Genomic DNA, 19,363 nt, shown 5'->3' on the forward strand with positions numbered 1-19,363 from the left:
AGAGTGCAGTGGGGCACCTGGGATAGGTAATGATGCTTAGGTAGGCAAGCAACTGCAGTCAGAGACTAGGGGAAGGGATGTCTCAAAGAGTAAAGGAATTGATGTGGGTGGGAATTGCAAGTGGGGCAGAAGGGATTAGAGTGGAGTGGAAAAGTTGATCGTAGCATTGATAAGCTAGAACCTTCAATATCCCCTCCACTGTTTGACACCGGGTGTGCTGAAGAAATACCAGCCTCAGTGAGAACTCTTCCTGAGCAAGGATCTCAAGCTGAGACCTGCAGTAAGGCGTCTGTTTTTTCAGTTGCTTGAGGTTTTTTGTTGGGTTGTTTGCTTGTTTGTTTGTTTTTATAATCAAGGAGCTTGAGCACCACCAGCAAGATAAGGACAGAGACAGTTGCACACCCTCTGGAACAGCAAATGGTGCCCACAGCACAGGATGGTGCTGAGCACCAGGGCACAGTCCCATGGCATGTGAGCCCAGTAAGCAGAGCAGAAGCAGTGGGTCTTGGGGACAGCTCAGGGAGCCACAAGTGGACAGTAGGTTACACATCGACTTCAAGGCCCATTGAAATCCAGGTTGCATTCCAGGATCAGGGCTGGGGCCATGCACACCTACACTGCAGGGACTGAAACCCCAGGGCTGAGCTGCAGAGGCGTTCCTGGGCCATGCACAGGCTGCCAGGGGGCCGGGCAGGGCTGCTGGGGATTGTTAGTGCAGGCAGATTGTTAGTACCCCCGACAACCATCGAGGGGTATCTGTCAGATCTACCAGCAGACACAGGAGCAGCTCAGTGCAGCAGCAGTGCCATATCCTAACGCTGAAATAAGGGCAAAGCTTAATAGGCACAAGTGACCCTCATTCCAAACCACTGGAACTGCTCCAGTGAGTGCAGGTTACACCAGTCAGAGCCAGTGAGATCCAGCCTCTCTTGAGTCTGAGGTCAGATCCAGGCACATTTTAATTAAAGGACAGAAAAGGAAGCAGAATGGTATGAGTTAAAACCTACTGCCAGCAAAAGCCTCATCTTTTAAATATTCTTTAAGACTACTTAAGTATTCCTGCCCCAAGGAAGCAAATGAGATTATTCATGTAAGTAAAAACCACTTACACAAGCTATGGTTTGCAAGATACTTTACCAATTACAGAGACAGATTCCTGCAACAAAGTCTTACAAAACACACAAGACCATTTTTCTCTACTCTCAAAATAATAAAAATCACTGACTATCCAAAATTGCAAATTGGAGGGAAGAAAGGGAAAACTGCAACAATAACCCCTCTGCCAATGGTGTTGTTTAAAAATTCGTTTCCTTTAAAATACCCTATATTTCCTCTTTGCTTTCAATTGTTAGAGTATGATTTCAAATAAAAAGGGGCACTTGAAATAAGCACCAGGAGCTGCTTGGACACACAGAAATGTGTGTGATCACAAAATTGCTTACAATGTTAATGATAAAACCCTTCCTGTTTGTCATGGCCACAAAAACCACCCTGTTTTTTGAAAGGATAAGGTCCTTTATGATGTTGATAAAGCACTCCTCTTGCAGAAACATAGGGTACCATCAATCAATAACATTTGTCTCTGGCTTCTTTCGTTGACATCCCAATATTGCAATAGCAAATCATAATCCTAGCAAAGTAAACAGGCTCTGGGGAAAAGCAGCTATAAATTGGGCCTGCTTGGATCAAATGAACTCTATCATGAAGGTCTGTTAAGCACTGAGTGTTTTACTTTCTAGCAGAACATTCAAATTGAAAAGAAATAGGTGAATTGAAAGTAAGAAGCAGAGTTAGAAACTAGACGGCCAACATAATTTGGTTCTTCAGTTAATTAGCAGCAGATCACCCTGATAATCACTGTTATGCCTTGTTTTTCTTTAGCAGTTATTGATTTCAGTTTACCTCAATATTTTCACATTTATTCCTCCTCAGTTTGGAAGATTTCCTTAGGTGCAAAGCTCAGGCTCGATCTGAGCAGATATCACTGCATTGCTTTAATGAGCACTAAGGGCCTGTCGACGTCAAAAGGCTGCTCCAGGTTAAACACAGCCCGTTACATAAAACATCTGAGCTGCACGGCTTTCAAGGGCGTTCATCGGGGCTTAGCACCACGCACCAGCCTAAATGGAACCCAAAGTCTTCCCTGGCACAGAAAAAGACAGGCAAAGAGAATCTTGCATCAAAATACGCACGTTCAACTGCATATTTTGAAACTTTGTCCCAAAGGTAAGTGTGAGCTCTTTTTGTTGACCCTTCAGTATATAAGTACCAGCCCACTTAAACAACTCCAGTTTTCATAAACAGATTTAATGGTGTTTTGTTATCATAAGAAATTATCATTACAATTATTCCCCTTCAGTACCCTGGAGCATGCTGTGTAGTGTGGTGTCAAGGTTCAGTTTTGATCTGGGTCACACATGCATCAGGCCATGAGAAGGAACAAACTTGGGTACATTAGTATTGAGCTGTTACTTTCACCTAAGACAAGTGCACAAGCAATCTGTCAATACATGGCAGGTAGCAAGACCTCGAGCCAGGGAGGGAGCTCACCTCAGAGCAGATTTTACTGAGGTTCACTGATGCCAACACTGTGCAGGAGGTCCAGCTGAACCCCAGGACACAATCTAGACCTTGACTGTAGGTAAAATGCAATGATGAAAAGGGAGAAAAGTAATTAAAAAGGGCTAGTGCAGCCACTCTGACATGCTGCATAGATGATTTGAGGGTGATGTCTCTCCACAGTTCTAGAACACAAAATTCTGCTGCCTGCATACTCTCACAGATCCATGCTTGATTTTCATGTTCAATTTGGTACACACAGATAGTATATTCAAAATCCAACTTCAAATCACAATTATTATTATCAATTATTATTATCAATTCCAGGTAAAGTAAAAAATACTCCTGTGGACTGTGGAGATGTATTCTGACACAGTGAGCAGGATCTAAAAGCAGATAGCTTACCTTCTGACTCAAGTCTTTACACTATTTACAATTGCTTCCCCAACTGCACAGGTGTCAAAAAAAAAGCAAACTGTATTGTGCAGAAAAAGTAACTTTGACAGGTCTAATTTACTGAGACTGATTCATGTGACAGCATAAACAAATCATTCTTGTCAAAGTCTATATTGAAAATGGAGTAAATTGATCGTGGAGTCAAGTGCACTAGTAATTTCAGGGAGTATTGTGATTTCATTTGTAAAACTATTGCAAAGAGGGGAAAAACCTGTCTTTCAGAGCTGGCTTCAATTTTTGCACTAGTCAGAGCAGTAGAGGAATATGCTGGTTGAGAGCATACTGCTACTAACAGCACTTTTCCTGTGCAATCCTGTTACTGTGTATTCAGGGAAGTAACATGAGAAATCCCCTGAGAGCTTTTGTACAAATATACAGTGGAGATCAACAAGAAATCCTCCGAGTGAACAAAACATTCTGTATGTGTTTTCTTACTGCTTCTGCAGGGGCAGAATGTTGTGACTGATTAGAACACCAGCATAACGTGCAGTTTCTTACTGGAATTGGTTTTTATGCTTAGGAGGAATTAGAGAAACAACATTATAAGAATAATGTTTTTTAACATGGGTTCAAATTATATAATCTCTGAAGTCATTGTTTTCTTGCTCTGCAGGGAAGAGGGCGCGTTCCTGAGAGTATTCGCTAACTGACAGCGCCTGAGCTTCTTATCTGGGAATGAAAACCAGGGAGATGTAAACTTTGTGAAGATAAGCAATAGCAAAACTCGTGTGTAATGTATCCAGTGAAGCTAAGGATCCTCCAGGCAGAGAAAGTGAAGCCAATAAGTTATGCTAGACAGGCACTTACAGAGGTCTTTTGGGGTCATGTTTACTAATCTCTCTCTCTCACTCTGTCAGAGTGCAATGAAGGAGCACAAAGCATGCAAACTACAAGGTAGATAAACAGTGAATTATTCAAAACAATACCTTCACACTTTATATAAAAATAACAAATGTTAAATCAAGAATGCATTTAACCAAAGAAAATATTTTAATAGCCCAGATCTTCAGTATGCCAAGATCACAACAACAACTGGGATGTGTCTTGCAAGAACGGTTTTGTCCATTTTGCAACAAATGGATTTAATAACATGCCCTGTGTTTTCTCCAATCCCTTAACTTGGTACAGCCCTTTGACTTAAGTTCCAGCTGACCCCCTCTCCTTCCTTTTTTTTAAATTTTCCCTTCCATATACAAAATCTATTGTTCGTATTTCCAGGGGAAAACCAATTCTGTCTCAAGAATATTCACCTTTTGTGTTCATCTTTAAGCTTCATAAGGTCAACACAAAATAGGGAAACAGAGCATTAAATTTCTAAAATCAATAGCATGTACATAAATTGACATTCATTACTTTACAGCGATTTCCAGTTTCTCCTTGATTGATTAAAGCCAGGGGTTGAAAATAAGTGCTTTTCCCCTGCCTGGAGAAATTCCCAATTGTCCATGCTGTGAACCTTCCATTATGAGACATGAGACAGCGGTAGCAGTACATGGTTCATTTCACACCACCACAAAATAGACTTGTCATTCCACAATCGAAAGTAAGGAACCTGATGGAAGAGCAATGTGTCAAAAACTTGTCAAAAGCGGCCCGTGCTTAATGACAACTGAGAACAAGGAAACCATATCCTGAGGTTTTCACTGGCCAGATCTCACATGAGGGGAGCAGAGCAGAAAAATTATCCTGTTAATTTATTATATGTTTAAATGTGATAGTGAATGGCAAATTATATTTTTTCAACTAATTAATTTTGATTCTACATTAATTTAGGGAAGATAAATATTTACAGTACAATTATATTAGTTAATTTACAAAAGCAGAGGGGCAAAACTATTTAAATAAGGGCTGCTTAAATTAATTCTAAGAAAAAAGAGATGTTTTCTCTACACTAAAAATGCTGGAAAGCTAATGCTGCATTAAATGTCCTGTTATTAATGGTTCTCTATACTAACATGATAAGTATAACAAATTGATCTTTTGTATGAATTATGTTAGACCCTGAGAAATGATAATGTCAAATTCTGCAGCACAGTGGAGCTGAACCAATTAGATGAGTAGATAATTTGGCCCTTCACACTAATAACACATTGTTAGTAGGAATATCTTCAAATAAAAACATGTATCTGGGGGATACTTTGCAACTAGGTGATGCTTTAAAAATGTTTATACAATGGAGATGGGGATCTGATTTCTTAAATCTCAAATACTAGGCAGGCAATTCCATAAGGTGGGGATTTATAACCGTATAGAGATGACAATATTGCTGGGTTTATTAACAGTTACATGTGCATATGGTGTGTATGTCTGGAATATTTTTTCATGGATGGGCTGATTAATGATGGGCAAAGCTTCAAAGACTCACAAGAATTCATGAGGATTCACAAGTTTGTCTGCTTATATCTGAAGTTCTTCCACTAAAAATGTCAGGCTAGAAATGCCACTTAAAAAGGACTTTATGTTAGATTTACAGTGCATCTTGGTATAGCACAGACTGAAAATTGTGGAGGACTGTCTTTCCTCACAGAGTGTTTTTGCATTTATTCTGCTGCCTGAGCACGTGGACAACTTTTCACTAGTTTTTATTAGACCCTCAAAAAGGCTTAAGTTCACTTCCTCAAAGCAAAGTTTAGAGGAAATGATACTCATGCCAAATCACTTGACCCTGCAGGAACCTGCACAGACAGCAAGTCAGGCTGCCTTGAGAGACCTCCTCATGTCACAAATGCCAGAACAGTTTTGTTCAGTGAGGATCCAGGGAGGTTTCCACCTGTATCCTCTTTGATCATGAACTTCTGGGTGGCTGCAATTTCCCCGAATTACGTGTGTTACAAGAGCTGTAATAGCATCTAAAACAAATTCTTCCAGGTAACTCACATAAAACTTGTACTATTCCATTTTTTGACCAAGAGAGACTCAAAGGCAGACATTCACTGAGGCATAGGGCATCACAGACACGTGTAGTGCAGCACCACTGCTGGGGACACGGACAGGGCAGATTTCTGAGTCCCCTGAGGTTTATTCTGTCCATGCACTTCATGATCCTTCAGCAGCAAAGGAAGGATTAATAAATGAGTACAGTAGATAAGGAACTTCTTGGAGATCCCTTCACTCCTAGGAGTATTGGGGTATTTGCTTACCAGAACAGTCTAATTACCTTCCTTGGTCTCCCACAGAGCTCGTCATGGAGTTAGGTTTCCACTGGCCATTTACAGCCTGTGGACTTTGCCACACTTTTGTGGAGCTCAGAAGGTGAAGGGCAGAAATCAATACTATTCCTAGTGACTCAGTTACTGGGGTGTGGGGGAGTGTTCACAAAAACCTTCAGGGGAGTTTCCTGTGTTCATGGGGAAGTAGAGAGTTTGTGTGGAAGGAACATCTTTGGCAGGAAAGGCAGTATATTGTCAATTCTGAAACCAGCCAGCTCTAAACTTTGTTCAAATGTGGAAGGATGACTAAGGTTTACATATAAACAACTCTTAGTCCACAACAGTACTTTGGGGGGGGAAAAAAAAAAATCAGATCAGTGTTAACATAACAGGTAACCTGAAACTGCTCTCTGAAGTGATTTTCTAAGGTTCAAGGTGAACCAAATCCAAAACCCAAGGCCAAAAGAGGTCTTGGACTAAAGCAAGCAAGCACACCATGCTTTGTTACACTCTCTCCAGGCTCTTTCTGGAAAGGATTTTCCCACCTCCCATCTGAGTTAGGTTACTATTAGCCTTCAACATGGAGATCTACTGTGAATACACCACAAGATGGTTGCTAGTAACAGAGTACCATGGGATTTGAAAGGAAAACCTAAGCACACTGGTTTGAAAGAAAAAACATAGAAAATGTAACATACAGGAATTTAGGAAAGCAGTTGTTTAATTCTGGGCCTCTTCCGCAAACTAAAAATCTCAGAAACAACAAGACTCAACAAGAAAATTTGAACTTTGAGGCAAAATTATAATTTAATTTCAGTAATATTAGCAAACACCTTGACTCCCCTACTCCACACCAAAGGAACTGTGGCTGTGGAGTGATATGAGAGTGTGTGTGCTTGTGCCTGCCAGAGGGGAGGGCAGCACTGATATTCCCCCTCAGTCTCACCCTCCCCGGAGCATTTACTCTGTTCCTGTTCTCAGAGCCATCTCTGCCTTTTCTCCTCCTGCTGCAGACACTAAACAGCACATTAGGTAAAAAAACAAAAAAAAAAAACAAAAAAACCCCAAAAAAACCAAAACAAAAAATCCTTCCATATTTAAAGGACAATAGGACAATTTGCTAATTGAATAAACTGATTATTTTAAGGGCATTTACAAATACATTCAAAAACCATTCAGCCCATCAAGAAAAAAAATTCCTATTGGTGTCGGGAGTTGTCCTCAGGGATACACCACTCTAAGCCTCTCAGCACTGCACTGCCAGTGTCTTTGTTCTTGACCTGACCTAAAAAAGTGCTCTCTTTATGAGTCACAGAGGATTTATTTTCTGCCTTAGCTTAGCCCCAGCTTCTTTTAGGTAGAAAATGACAGTTTTGCTCAGTTGTGGCAAATGACCTGCACTTTTTATGATGTAGATGATTGTCCAGCAGGATCTACGCTGAAGCCACCAGTGTAATTGAATTTAAGAGCACAACTGCCTGGAAATATTTGCTAGAAACACCACTCTTGGAGGCGGCAGTAGGTTTTGGAATTCTCTCCTATTTTCCTAGAGATATTTAAGCCTAAAAGTGCAATTTATCAGAATATTTTACAAGATACTCTTTTATTGTGCAATGAAATATTTAAAGTGTGAATTAGATCCTTAGTTCACGCAAGTCCCTAAGAAATGTACAGGTTTATCTTAATTTACACCGAGGGTCTGGTTGTATGAAAACTCTCTCCTTTCCCCAGTTTTATATATTAATTTGTCCCTTGAATCAGCTCAGAACAAAACCCTACAGTCTATATACTCAGTTCTGAAACTTGTTAGAGATTTTTGTACAACTGCAGGGAAACATTTTATAATATAGGCATTAAAGCTTCTTGATATGTGCTTTATGGCTTATAGAAAACTCTGAAAATATGTTTCAGGATAGTGTTTACTTGGATTTAAAAGAAAACTTGTGCAGAAAGGAGTCATAAGCACTACCTACTCCTACAAATTCAAATCAGCTACTTAAGAATTGTCTCTCCCACATTACCTAAGGGGACTCTTTCCTTAAATGATTCCTCTTTGAAGCCTGAGTCCAGGTTATAGTCCTGCTTTAAGGCATGGGAGCTTGGTCAGTGACAGCTCCTTTCAGCAGCTCAGAGTAGGGATGGCCACATGGACAGAGGGCCTGACCACAGCCCCTGCAGTGACACCAGTGTCACTTCACATGGAACACAGTTATTCCAGGTGTGAGCAGTGTGCTCCAGAGAGACAAAGTCCTTATGCTGGTCCTAATAACAGACTGCAATTTTCCTTCTAAAAAGCAGAAATAGAGTTCAAATTCTTTCACTGGATCAAGACAGGCTGCTGATCCCTGGGCCAGAACTCTTCAGCTAATGAAAGTTTTGCTGGTCTGAGGTAGTTTACATAGTTTACATCACTGAGCAACTGGGCCTAGGTTTTTCAGGCTTGTTGAAGACTGCTCTCACCCTTCCTTTGATTTGCTGAGTATTTTTATTCATATTTTTACTTCATTCTTGCCCTGTAAATTTTAATTTCCAGATCTCAGGTCTTTGTACTCAAGTCAAAACTTCATTATCTATGTAGTATTGGTAACGCTCAAAATCTGTAACCCTAATCCCACAGTGCTGTAGCAGGTGATTTTAATTATTTTTCCTTTAAAATTCTGATCACATTCAAGAGCTTCTAGTGAAAAAAAATCCTGAAAATAAGAGAAAACTATCTCAGAATAATCAAAAGCTAGAAGAATAAAAATTGAAGTATATTATTTTAAAATCCTCATTAATTTTAAGACAACTTTCAATCTGAGGAGGCTGAGCAATTGATTTTGTAGATATGGCTAGTTATTTACATCTCTTCCCATAACTAGAAGAGTCTAGAATTCTAACAAGGTTTTACAGGGCTGTGTTCTGTACACTATGTAAACAATGCAGTGCTAATACTTCTTCCTCCTGTTTCAACCTTCCCATTGGTTTTACATCCTGACATTTAAAAAAATGTAAATGTTAAAGGTTACCTACTTTTATAAGGAAGTCATTTACTGTACCATTCAGGGTAAAGGCACACCATTTCCATCAGAAATATTAAATCACTTTCCAATTCACACCATGTGGGAGTTTTGTAGAGCAAAAGGATTTCTAACTGATTGCCACTGTTACTTTCAAAAAAAAAGTGCATATGATGAGTGGAAAACCGGCCTGGGGACCCTGCAGTGCAGTGAGAGGGTTGGCACTTCAGTCCTGCAGATGCAGTTGTTGTCTGCCACACATGTCCACCAAAAGGGGAAAAGATAAAGTTTAGCATGGTGGGACTGGAGCTGTGCACATTGTCACTCACGTTGCTGGCTCACAGCCCAGCTGTGCCCACCTTCCCTGTCCTTCAGGATCACTGACAGCAGGAGGTCAGTGCTGCTGGACAGGCTGTAGGTAGCACACGGTGCCTCCTCTGGATCCAGCCCATCCTGACAGACCCATGGAGCTTCATCCTCCGTGGGGAACTGAGCATGGTTGGGCTGCTGCCCTTGGGTGTGCTCTGGAGCTTTGCCTAAATCCACACTTCAGCACAGACTTGTGCATAAACAACACTGCTGATGAACAAGCTGGGACTTGAGAATCACCTCAGATCTACAGTTAAGCAGTGCTGTGGATGCCACATACTCAGCTCAAGAATTCCATTTCACCTTGTCTGGAGCAAGGGGAGTGCACAGGCACACATGGGACTCCAGGGACTCCAGAACCCACAGCCTCACTGAAGTCAACAGAGACTTTGGATGTTAAGTTGTTTCTGTTCCAGAACTGCTGGAGTTTTTGAGATACACAAACCAGAGAAGCCCACCAACTATCCATAAACAGGTACGAGAAAGCTACAATACTTCTCTAACCACATCTTACACATTCTGTGTATTACTGCAGGACACGGAGTCCCACTGGATGTTATTTATTTCTAAGAGAATTTCCATAGACTTCCCTGACTTAAGAAGTCGGTATGCCCAGATGCAAAAGCAAACATTGCTCTTTGTGAGTAATGTTTGCTGAACTGGGCTCTAACCAGATGTCTGCCTCCTTTTTTGTTCTCATTTTGTTCCCTTACAAGTGTACGCAGTGTCAGACGTCATCTAGTCTTTGTACATTTCTGCAAAAACCACATAAAATCTCTTTGTTGATTACCTTTGCTTAATATGACATATACCAAAGCTCTACAAAGTCAGCTCTTTCTTAGATTTATTGTCCCTTCAGAAAAAGTTCATCAATACCCATGAGATGTTACTTTCATGTGGATTTGTGCGTTGGGAAACTGATGTCTGATAACTTAAGCATAAAGTAAATCTTCCTTAGCTAACAACATCAGAAACAATTCCCAACAAAAGCTTCGAGGAAATATTCAATTCACTGTACAAGGCTTCATTTTTATCTCTGTATTATACCACTGATGTGCCAAACGGGAGCAGAATTGTCTGCACTGATAGAATAACATGCTCTCCCCTTCTATGCTAGCCATTTGCTCTTTTTTTCTTTCGTGCTCTCTGGGCAGATAAAGGGCATGATATTAAACTGTTCTGCCATCTCGTCATACTTTGTTGGTTACTGTTTAAAATATAGCAGATGTAGCTTCAAAGTGATATGAGAATGCAGTCTAGTACCTAAGCACAACACATGTACCTTACTGAAGGCTGTTTACTGAGGAGAAAACATTTCACACATTTGTGTGTTATACAGAAGATGCTTTAATAAGATTATTGTATTTGCCTGTCATATTGTACTAGCTTTGCACTGGAAATAGTCTTATTAAAGAGAAAGACTGTCTTTTCTATGACCAGGGTCTTGATATTTAGAGAAAGATAAAACAAAAAGAACAAACTGCTCGAGCATTTCTTTGACATTCTGACACACTATTTCCTAGGCTGATGCTCTTGAGGTGAAAGCTAAGAAAAGCAGAGAATGAAATGCTTTGCCTTTTCTACTCCCTAGCCAGTAATAAGCCCTTTCATAATCAGCAATAGTCAAAGATATTCCACTCCATCAAAACCAAACACAAGTCATCCCCTGTGGAGCCAACAAGAATTTTCAATTTTCCACCCTTTTAGTACAGGTGCTTTTTATGAGCAACTTTGAAGAAGACTACTCAGTGCTCAGCCATCTGGTCATATCCAAACCCCCAGATACTTTGTCTCAAAGGCTATTAGAGAATAGTTTTAAGGCAAATGAAAAAAGAAAAAAAATTAGGTGCAGCATTCTTTATTGTGAACTGTACTGTGACATGCTGCTCTCTCACTAATTCAGGTACGTCCCCTCTTGAATTCTAAAGTGAGTTTCATCCAAGTCCTTCATTTTCCAGGACAGTGGCCACCAAGGGAATGAAGCAAAAAAATGTGAGGATCTTCAAGGCACCATTAGCAGCTCCATTTTCTGTTCATACACATGCACATACCACCACAGGAAAAGAGATTTTTACTGGAAAAGACATTCTTTCCTATATTCAAAATGAAGCCTCTTGCAAAAAGTGGTTGTAGTTGTTCCACCTTGGATTAATGTTCCATTTCCTCCAATATATCTCTGCATTCACTGTTCTTATCTGTCCCCAGTTAATTCTATTTTCACGGTTTTCTCCTCATTTTCTTTTTTACCGTCTTCCTCATTTTTAAAACATCTTTTACTATTGATTTTCAGCCCTAATTACAACCACAACTGTGCATTTTATTTTCTCTCACACAGCAGGTGAAATTTCATCACTGACTACAGTGAACTTGCACTGATGACAAACACAATGGACTACAACTGACAGCAGCTCATTTATCAGCTGCTGCCATCAACCCATTTGAAATAAATACAAATGCATGAGAGTGAAACAAGTGAAAAGTTCATAGAGCAAGTTGATAATAACTTCCATCCTGAGCACTAGTCTCTCTGGGTCTTATTTTCTGTTAGCCAAGAAAAAACACTATGGTGTCTCTCATGCTTCTGACCAATCATTAGGATTTGAAAGCAAGCACCTGACAGCACCTTTTCTCATGCTTATACTTTTGTCATCTTTCAGCTGTGGAGTTGGGTCTAACTTCTGCTTCAAGCTGACCTTTCTGATGAACTTTTCTTCCAAATAATTCCTTTTATTTTTATGGTTGGTTTTTGTATATGGGTTGTTTTTGTGCTTGGTTTGTTGTTTGTTTGTTAGTGTTTTTTTTAAGTAGAGAAAAGGTAACAAGAATGGCAACAATGCTGCATAGAGGTATAGAATAACCTTTTTACACAGAGAGAATCAAGATTTTTCAGAATGGAAACGTGATAACAATGAATGGATAAGGTGGAGGGCTATAAAACAAAGAAACTGCCTATGAACCATTTTTTTCCTCATATTCCAATAATTTGTTGGTGTACCCATTAATTAAGTAGGAAGCTTAAAACAAAGAACAAAGAGAAGTACTTTTTCACCCAGTACACAGTTGAATTGCAGAGGCTTGCTTTCACAGACTGCTGTAGATGTAATGTGCAAAGAGTGACAAAGTCACAGAGTAACTCCATGGCTGCTCTGAGCACAATGGTTCAAATCCTACCTCTACTCACGAGAAATGCAAACTGGTGTTCGCAGCCCTGTCTCTATCTGTCCTCACTCTTAAGTATCAGACACTAACTACTATTCTAGAAAGAAAATAAGATTAAATGGACCTTTAGTGGGACCCGAGTCTCTTCTTGTGTTAACAATAAAGCTGCAATGTAAACGTTTTCATTTGACATTGTTTACTGGGGAGTGGGAGGAAGATGTTTTCCCACATTCTGCACTGGCCTTACACGATCCAGATCCACCCCCACTGCTGTACCTAGAGTCACTTGCACATGAATCTGCCTTGTGAATCATGCCTCAAAAGCATACACCACTTGCTTTGCACTGAAGCGTACAGATAGAAAATGTCTTTGGGGGCTGGGTTTTTTCTTCTTCATTTTTTTTTTCTTTTTTTTCCCCTAAGTCCGTGAGTGGATGCTTCAGTTGTTTGCAGAGATCAGGCACACAGCAGAAGTGTTTCCTCTCTTAATGGTTTGGTATCTTTAGAATATGACTAAGTTTCTAATTTTTTTTCCCACCCACTTGCATAGCTCAATACAGCTGAGCAATACTGTAGACGTAGCAATGAAGATAAAAGACATACTGAAAAGATTTTTTTACTTTAAAACTGACAGAAATGACATATAAATGTCTGATCCCAAAGTCACTATCACAGATCTATTTGTCTTGGCTGTTGAAACCAAACTTCAAATAACAAAAATGCATAAATTCCCTTTCTTGAAAACATTTGCAATGAGATTTCATGTACACCATGGTAAAAAACATAATGTAGTAACAAATTACACAGTTATCCACGTTAAACTAACCTATATATTGCACTGAGTTTCTCTGTCAGGTACAGAGACATGCCTGTTCTTTCCAAATTGTGATCCAGTCCAGCCTCATTTCAGCAGCAGTCTCTTGAAACTGCACAATACAGAAACCTTCTTCTAGAGACTCCAGTGTATGAGGAAATGAAGTTTAATCATGCTTAAGATACAACGCTTACTCTTTGAGACATCTTTTTCTCATACAGAAATAGGTTTAAGTCAAACACTTGTTACTCTGGACTCACAATTTTATAAGCACTGCAAAGTACATTCACAAACATGAGGGACATACAGGGAAGATTCTGAAAAGCTGTAAAAAATTATGTGTTATCTCAGATGGGCTAAGCAGAAACATATCCTATTAGCTTAATATGTATACACATATGCACAGAAAAGAGCAGCTTTTCTTTGAAAAACATACATTTTAAGGTGCTCTGCAAGTGACTGCCTATCTAATAATAAGACAGGTTATGCAGTACCCTTATTTTATGATCGTCATTTATCCTATGTTTTGCACTGCACACTTGTAGACACATGCTTCAATTAGTGTGAGACAAATGGCATAATTCCAGATCCACTAAACCTCGGAGACCTATATTGTCATGCACACACAGCATGCACTTTACTACTACCTAGGAAGCTGTATCTCTTCACCTCCTCCTCTTTCTCAAAAGAAGCCACTTCTAAATAAATGGGATAAATAACCCCCAGGCAGATACTTAGAAATCACAGCTAAAACAGGCCCTCGTTTATCTGTAGGCAGCCTCAGTGAGATGAGTGCAGAGCAAACCTGGTCTCACACAGCACGAGGCAGCTGAACAGCGTGTGGACCTGCCCACTGTGGTGCTCATGCTAGGGAGAGACTCCCTCCTCCCACAGGTTTAGGAGACAAGGGTGAAAGAGACTTTCCAAACTGATCAATATCAAGCAACATCTAAAACAATCACACCCCACAGAAATGCTCTGCAGTAACTTGGGAAGCTCCAGAAGCAGCATATTCTGCACTAACTCCGTCCTGCCAGGCTTCACTCCAGCCTGGGGTTTTTTTAGGTTTGTTTTTTCATTTTGTTTTTTTCTGGCTGTGTTTTTTTTTTTTTTTTAAAGTGCTTATTCCACTTCTGACCAGGACTGCAAAATCTCCCCACAGTACAGTGATCCTCTGAAGTACCCATGTGCCCATAAACATGCTCATAACATGTATGACACACACCTACATGATGGGACACTGCCTCTTCTGTGTCCAGCAAGTGAGGCCAACTACTGCTTCATCAGGGGGCATTTCTGCACCATGCTCAGCCTAGATCCATGCAGGAACTGCTCTGGAAAAGTAATGAATCCCCTTTATCAGCTGAAGGCATGCTACAGACATCCACACCAGCAGCAGTCCCACTGCAGTAACTGCCCACAGAGCATCCTGTTCACTGTGCCCTCACAAAGAGAAGACAACATTTTCTCCAGTCATGCTAAAATCACTTTCAGGCTGCAGTACATTTGACAAGAGCAGTTGCAAGGAGCTTAATGGCTGATATTTTGGAGCAGCAGCATCCTAAATAATAGCTGCAAGGATCAGATGTGAAATCTTCAGGATCCTCAAGCCACTGAAGACTGCATACAGCAGAACCCTGCTTTGTCCTACTGCAGGATCTGGGAAGGGGCAGCTGGGTACTGCCAGGTATGACTGGAGAACTCTGTCCTGCAGGAAGAACTCACTGGTCTCCATGTTAGGGCTACCATATCTAAGCTGACCAAAGAACCCAGCCCTGGATAAAAGAAATATTGAAAAAGTGTGAAGTTTTCAAACAACGTCTTTAAAGCTCACTATGATGCTGACATTTACATCCTAAACAATGTGGCATGTGTTTCAATATTAAAATTTGCTTGGTGAGATGGAGAAAGGGAACAAAAAAAGAGGAGTGCTAAATAAAGTGATCTGTAGAAGATGAGCACTGAATAAATCCTGTGTGTTGTCAATTAAGTGGCAGTTTTACAATTAAAGTATTTGATTTTCATAAATCTGTTGCAGCATGTCAAAGGAGAAGAGGAAGAGAAGGTTTGGGGGTGGAAAGTCACAGAAGGAGGCACGATACTTCCCCCTGCAGAAGTCTAACATTCATTTTACAATTGATTCATTGAACAGAAGCATCTTGCCACAGCAGCCACCCACCTAATGGTGACAAAGCACGGCAAGCGCAGGGATGATGGCACAGCACAGTCAGGCAAGACACCTCACATTAGCCATGGGTGGCTAATGCCACTACCCCGACTCCCACACTCTACCCACCCTCTTGCCAGATGATAACAAGTTACTTCAAACCTCAAGGCAAGGAATACAATAAATAAATATGCATTCAAACAGGAGGTCTATGTCCCCTTATGGATTCCCTTAGGAATATGCTTCCTGACACACGGCAAGGTGTGTTATGCAAAGAGAAAACACTGACATTTCATATAAAATAGTCAATCAGGACTGTATCATAAATATATAATTTCATTCTTTAAAAACACCCTAAAATGACTGACATTATTCCAAGGAATTAATCTTGAGGAAATTGTTCTGCTTTCCCGTCACTTGTGAAGGATGCAAGTGGTTAGTTTTATTTAGGACAGAGATGAACGTGTCTAGCCATAGCACAGGGTGAGCTGGAAGGAAACATTAATGCACTAACTCTAACGTGTTTTTATATCATGAATCTCTCTCCCCAGACCCCTCCCCCAAGTATGTAAATTGGCAGTAAATGACTGGCATTCACAAACGTGCCTCCAAGCAGGTTAGGGATAATTAGTAAAGCATGTAGACACCCTGTCCTAAGAGCCAATTGTGACAAATCCACAAAATAATGAATCTCTATTAATAGTTAATGATGTATGTCAAGAAGAGCCCAGACTTTGGGCTCTTCCCCTTTAAGCCTGTGTGTTATTCCCTTGTGTTTCAGCTGGTCCAGCTGAATGCCTCCCTCCCTGTGTGCCGGCCTGCTTTGAATCCCAGCCAAGATGAAGTAATTGAAAACTGCCAGCCCGAATACTTCAAAAGTCTGTCGTGGAACAAGATTCAACAAGCCTCTTCTCAATTTGTAAATATGTTGGAATATAAGTAGTAAAAAGGCTCTGATGTCGAACAAGTTTAAGCATTAGCCATGTTCCTTTATGAGTGCTACAGCAGTGCTTAATGCTTCATATATTAAACCCTATTAACACTGCTAAGTTACTTCATCCCTGTGTTCCTCATGCTGTTTTCCTCATAGATTTTTTTGATTTTTTTTTAATCATTCAGAGCATTCAGTTACTGCAGTGATGTATACGTACTGATAGTTTTAAAGTCATATTTAGAGGTCTAGGTTGACAAAACATTGTATGATTTTGCTTGACACGAAAGAAAAGTAGTTTTAGAAAGAACTTGAGTTTTGTATATTTTGTTTCTAACAAGGTAAGTTACATATTTTGGGTATATACATATTCATGACCCACTTCTGGGTTGTTGGAACATACTAAATACTAAAGTAAAATGTAAACAAAACATAAACCTTTGCCATGTGGAGAGAGACCAAGAGTAACAGTGAGAATTGAGATGACATTACAATTTTATAATGAATGTTTTTAAGTCCTCCTGGTTGTTTGCAACTTACTGGCTCTTGATGCCCAACCATTACTGACAGGCCATGTGCTGTTAACTGGACTGAAAAAATGACTTGCTCCAAAATTCATCACTCTTAATAGCTTAGCCTCTTTGTTGTCTTCACAATTAATCTTCTTACTACCAGAAAAGCTGAAAGAGTTAACTCTACACACTGTGGGTCATCAGCAGTGGTGTTACAAATTTGAACCAAAAAAATTTTAACCCAAACTTCTGAGACGTGTTGATCCAGATCAAACAGTGTCAGCTTACGTCCCTCCCTAATTATTTAAAAGAACAGCTGGCCCAGCATTTGTAATACTTGATTCCTTATGGCATACGTAGGAATCATGGGTTTTAATTTGATCTCACAGAAAAGGCAGAGTTTTAAAAGAGAATTCAGGTGATTTACTGTAATCAGTGGAAGAGCAGTGCAGCCAGCAGTGATAAAGAAGAACTTTCATATTATCAGATTTTAACATGACAGGGTCCCTCTTAGAAGCTTTTACACCCTCTGTTTAAAAAGAATAAGAAGCCTATAAAACCTACACAAATATTTCTGAGTACAGCCCCTACCTTTGTGAGACAAGGTTAGTGAATCCCCATCCTTTATTTGCCTTTCTTTGTTGTCTCTTCAGAGACACATCACTGCAAGTCATCGAACCCTATGGAACCACCAGAGGTAAAGAGCAGCTGAGGGTTTGAAAAGTGCCAGAGCATTAATTAGCTCAGAATTCCTGAATCTCCACTGATACAATGAAAGTTACTCAATCACAGGATGATGTGGAAAGTCTAATAGCAGCTTTATAGTTAAAGCACAGGAGTGGGAAGCAAGAAGTGCAGGTTCTATTCTTACTGCCAGCACCTGTGTGCAACCTTCAACAGACCATCCGTTTTCATTGCTCATTTTCTCTGTATGCAAAATGGAAATAATTGTGCTCACAGGACTCTTCTTAGGCTAACTTCACCTCCATCTGAGAAGCACTTTGGGATCTTCAGGTTAGAGAAACCACTGGACCGTAAAATATAATTTAAAATATGTATTTTACTGGATGTGCTTAAAATAAGAATTCCCTGTGCCAGTGTAAAGAGGATTTTTGAGTGTGGGATACCAAGTCTAGATAATTTAACTGTTACCTTGAAATGTAAAAACGTTGTTTGCAAAGCATTTCCAATTCAGCAGATGACTGTAAAGCAGCACTTCAAACAGCTTTGCCCAGAATATCTATTATTAGTAAACAACTGTGCCTTACAGGATTATTTTGCAACACTTTGCATTAGGTACACTTGAAGTAGGCTTCTGAAAATAGAGCTTCAAACATGTTAAAAGATAATATGTGTGTACACGAATAAACTTCTATGTTTTCTACAAACTTGCATTTCTGTTCTAACAGAAACAAAAGTAATTTCAGAAATGACATTCAATATCTGACTCACTTCTATGCTCAGTAAAGGTGACACATTGCAGAAGAACAAAGCACAGAGCTGGCCTGGCTTTGGCTATTTCCTGTTTAGTCAGAAATAGCTGTTGGAACTGTGTTTATCCCTCACATCACATCAGCAAACAGCAATCCTCCCTAAACACATCTGTCCAGTTGGTCCTGGATGTAAACACTGAAAAGTTCTGGTCTGGGTGACCAGTTTTGGTAAGTTTTATGTATGAAAGAGCAGGAGAACTGTTATTGTGTGAGGATTGCTAGTAGGACTGGTGACCCTCTTCAGACTTTTCCTTTCAAACACATGCACAGATTTGTCAACTAAATTCGTGTTGCTTAGTCTTCATTCAGTATTGTGCGTTACAGCTTTTGTGCTCATCTCAGAGTTTTTTTCTAGGGCCCTTCTACCCACACAAATGGCAAACATTTAGTAAATATTTGTTGAAGACTTCAAACATAATCTACTTTGAAAATTCAGATTGTTAGCTAAATTAAAAAGACTTAGCCCACATGCAATCATCAGTCTGACTCGAAGTAAACTGGGGCTCAAAGCAGGTCAAAGTCATAAATAAATTCGTAGGCTCAGACAAAGCCTTAGTCATTAACAAGAGCACAATAACTGGATAAAACAGTGAATTATGTGAATTTGAATTCCAAAACTGAAAGTGTTGCTACATGAACTCATCTATATCAATCAGCAGAAAAAATAACAACAATCCTCACTTCAACAGCTCAACAGCATCCCCCTTATCTCATGACTTTTATTAGAACTCTCCTGAAGTTTTTCCTCTACTATT

General features: G+C 39.9%; 2 long non-coding RNA genes across 2 annotated transcripts in view; one reads left to right on the plus strand and one right to left on the minus strand.

Moving 5' to 3' along the window:
* The window catches only part of LOC108447469, a 113,190-nt gene that overhangs the window by 7,580 nt on the left and 86,247 nt on the right, over positions 1–19,363 (minus strand). The window lies entirely within an intron of this gene.
* Positions 7–18,503, plus strand: LOC108447470. The gene is made up of 3 exons (XR_001863051.1): positions 7–2,226; positions 3,629–10,007; positions 16,454–18,503. It is a non-coding gene; the product is annotated as an uncharacterized LOC108447470 (long non-coding RNA).

Source organism: Corvus brachyrhynchos, unplaced genomic scaffold (assembly GCF_000691975.1).
Source record: "Corvus brachyrhynchos isolate BGI_N302 unplaced genomic scaffold, ASM69197v1 scaffold346, whole genome shotgun sequence".
Classification (NCBI taxonomy): Eukaryota; Metazoa; Chordata; class Aves; order Passeriformes; family Corvidae; genus Corvus; species Corvus brachyrhynchos.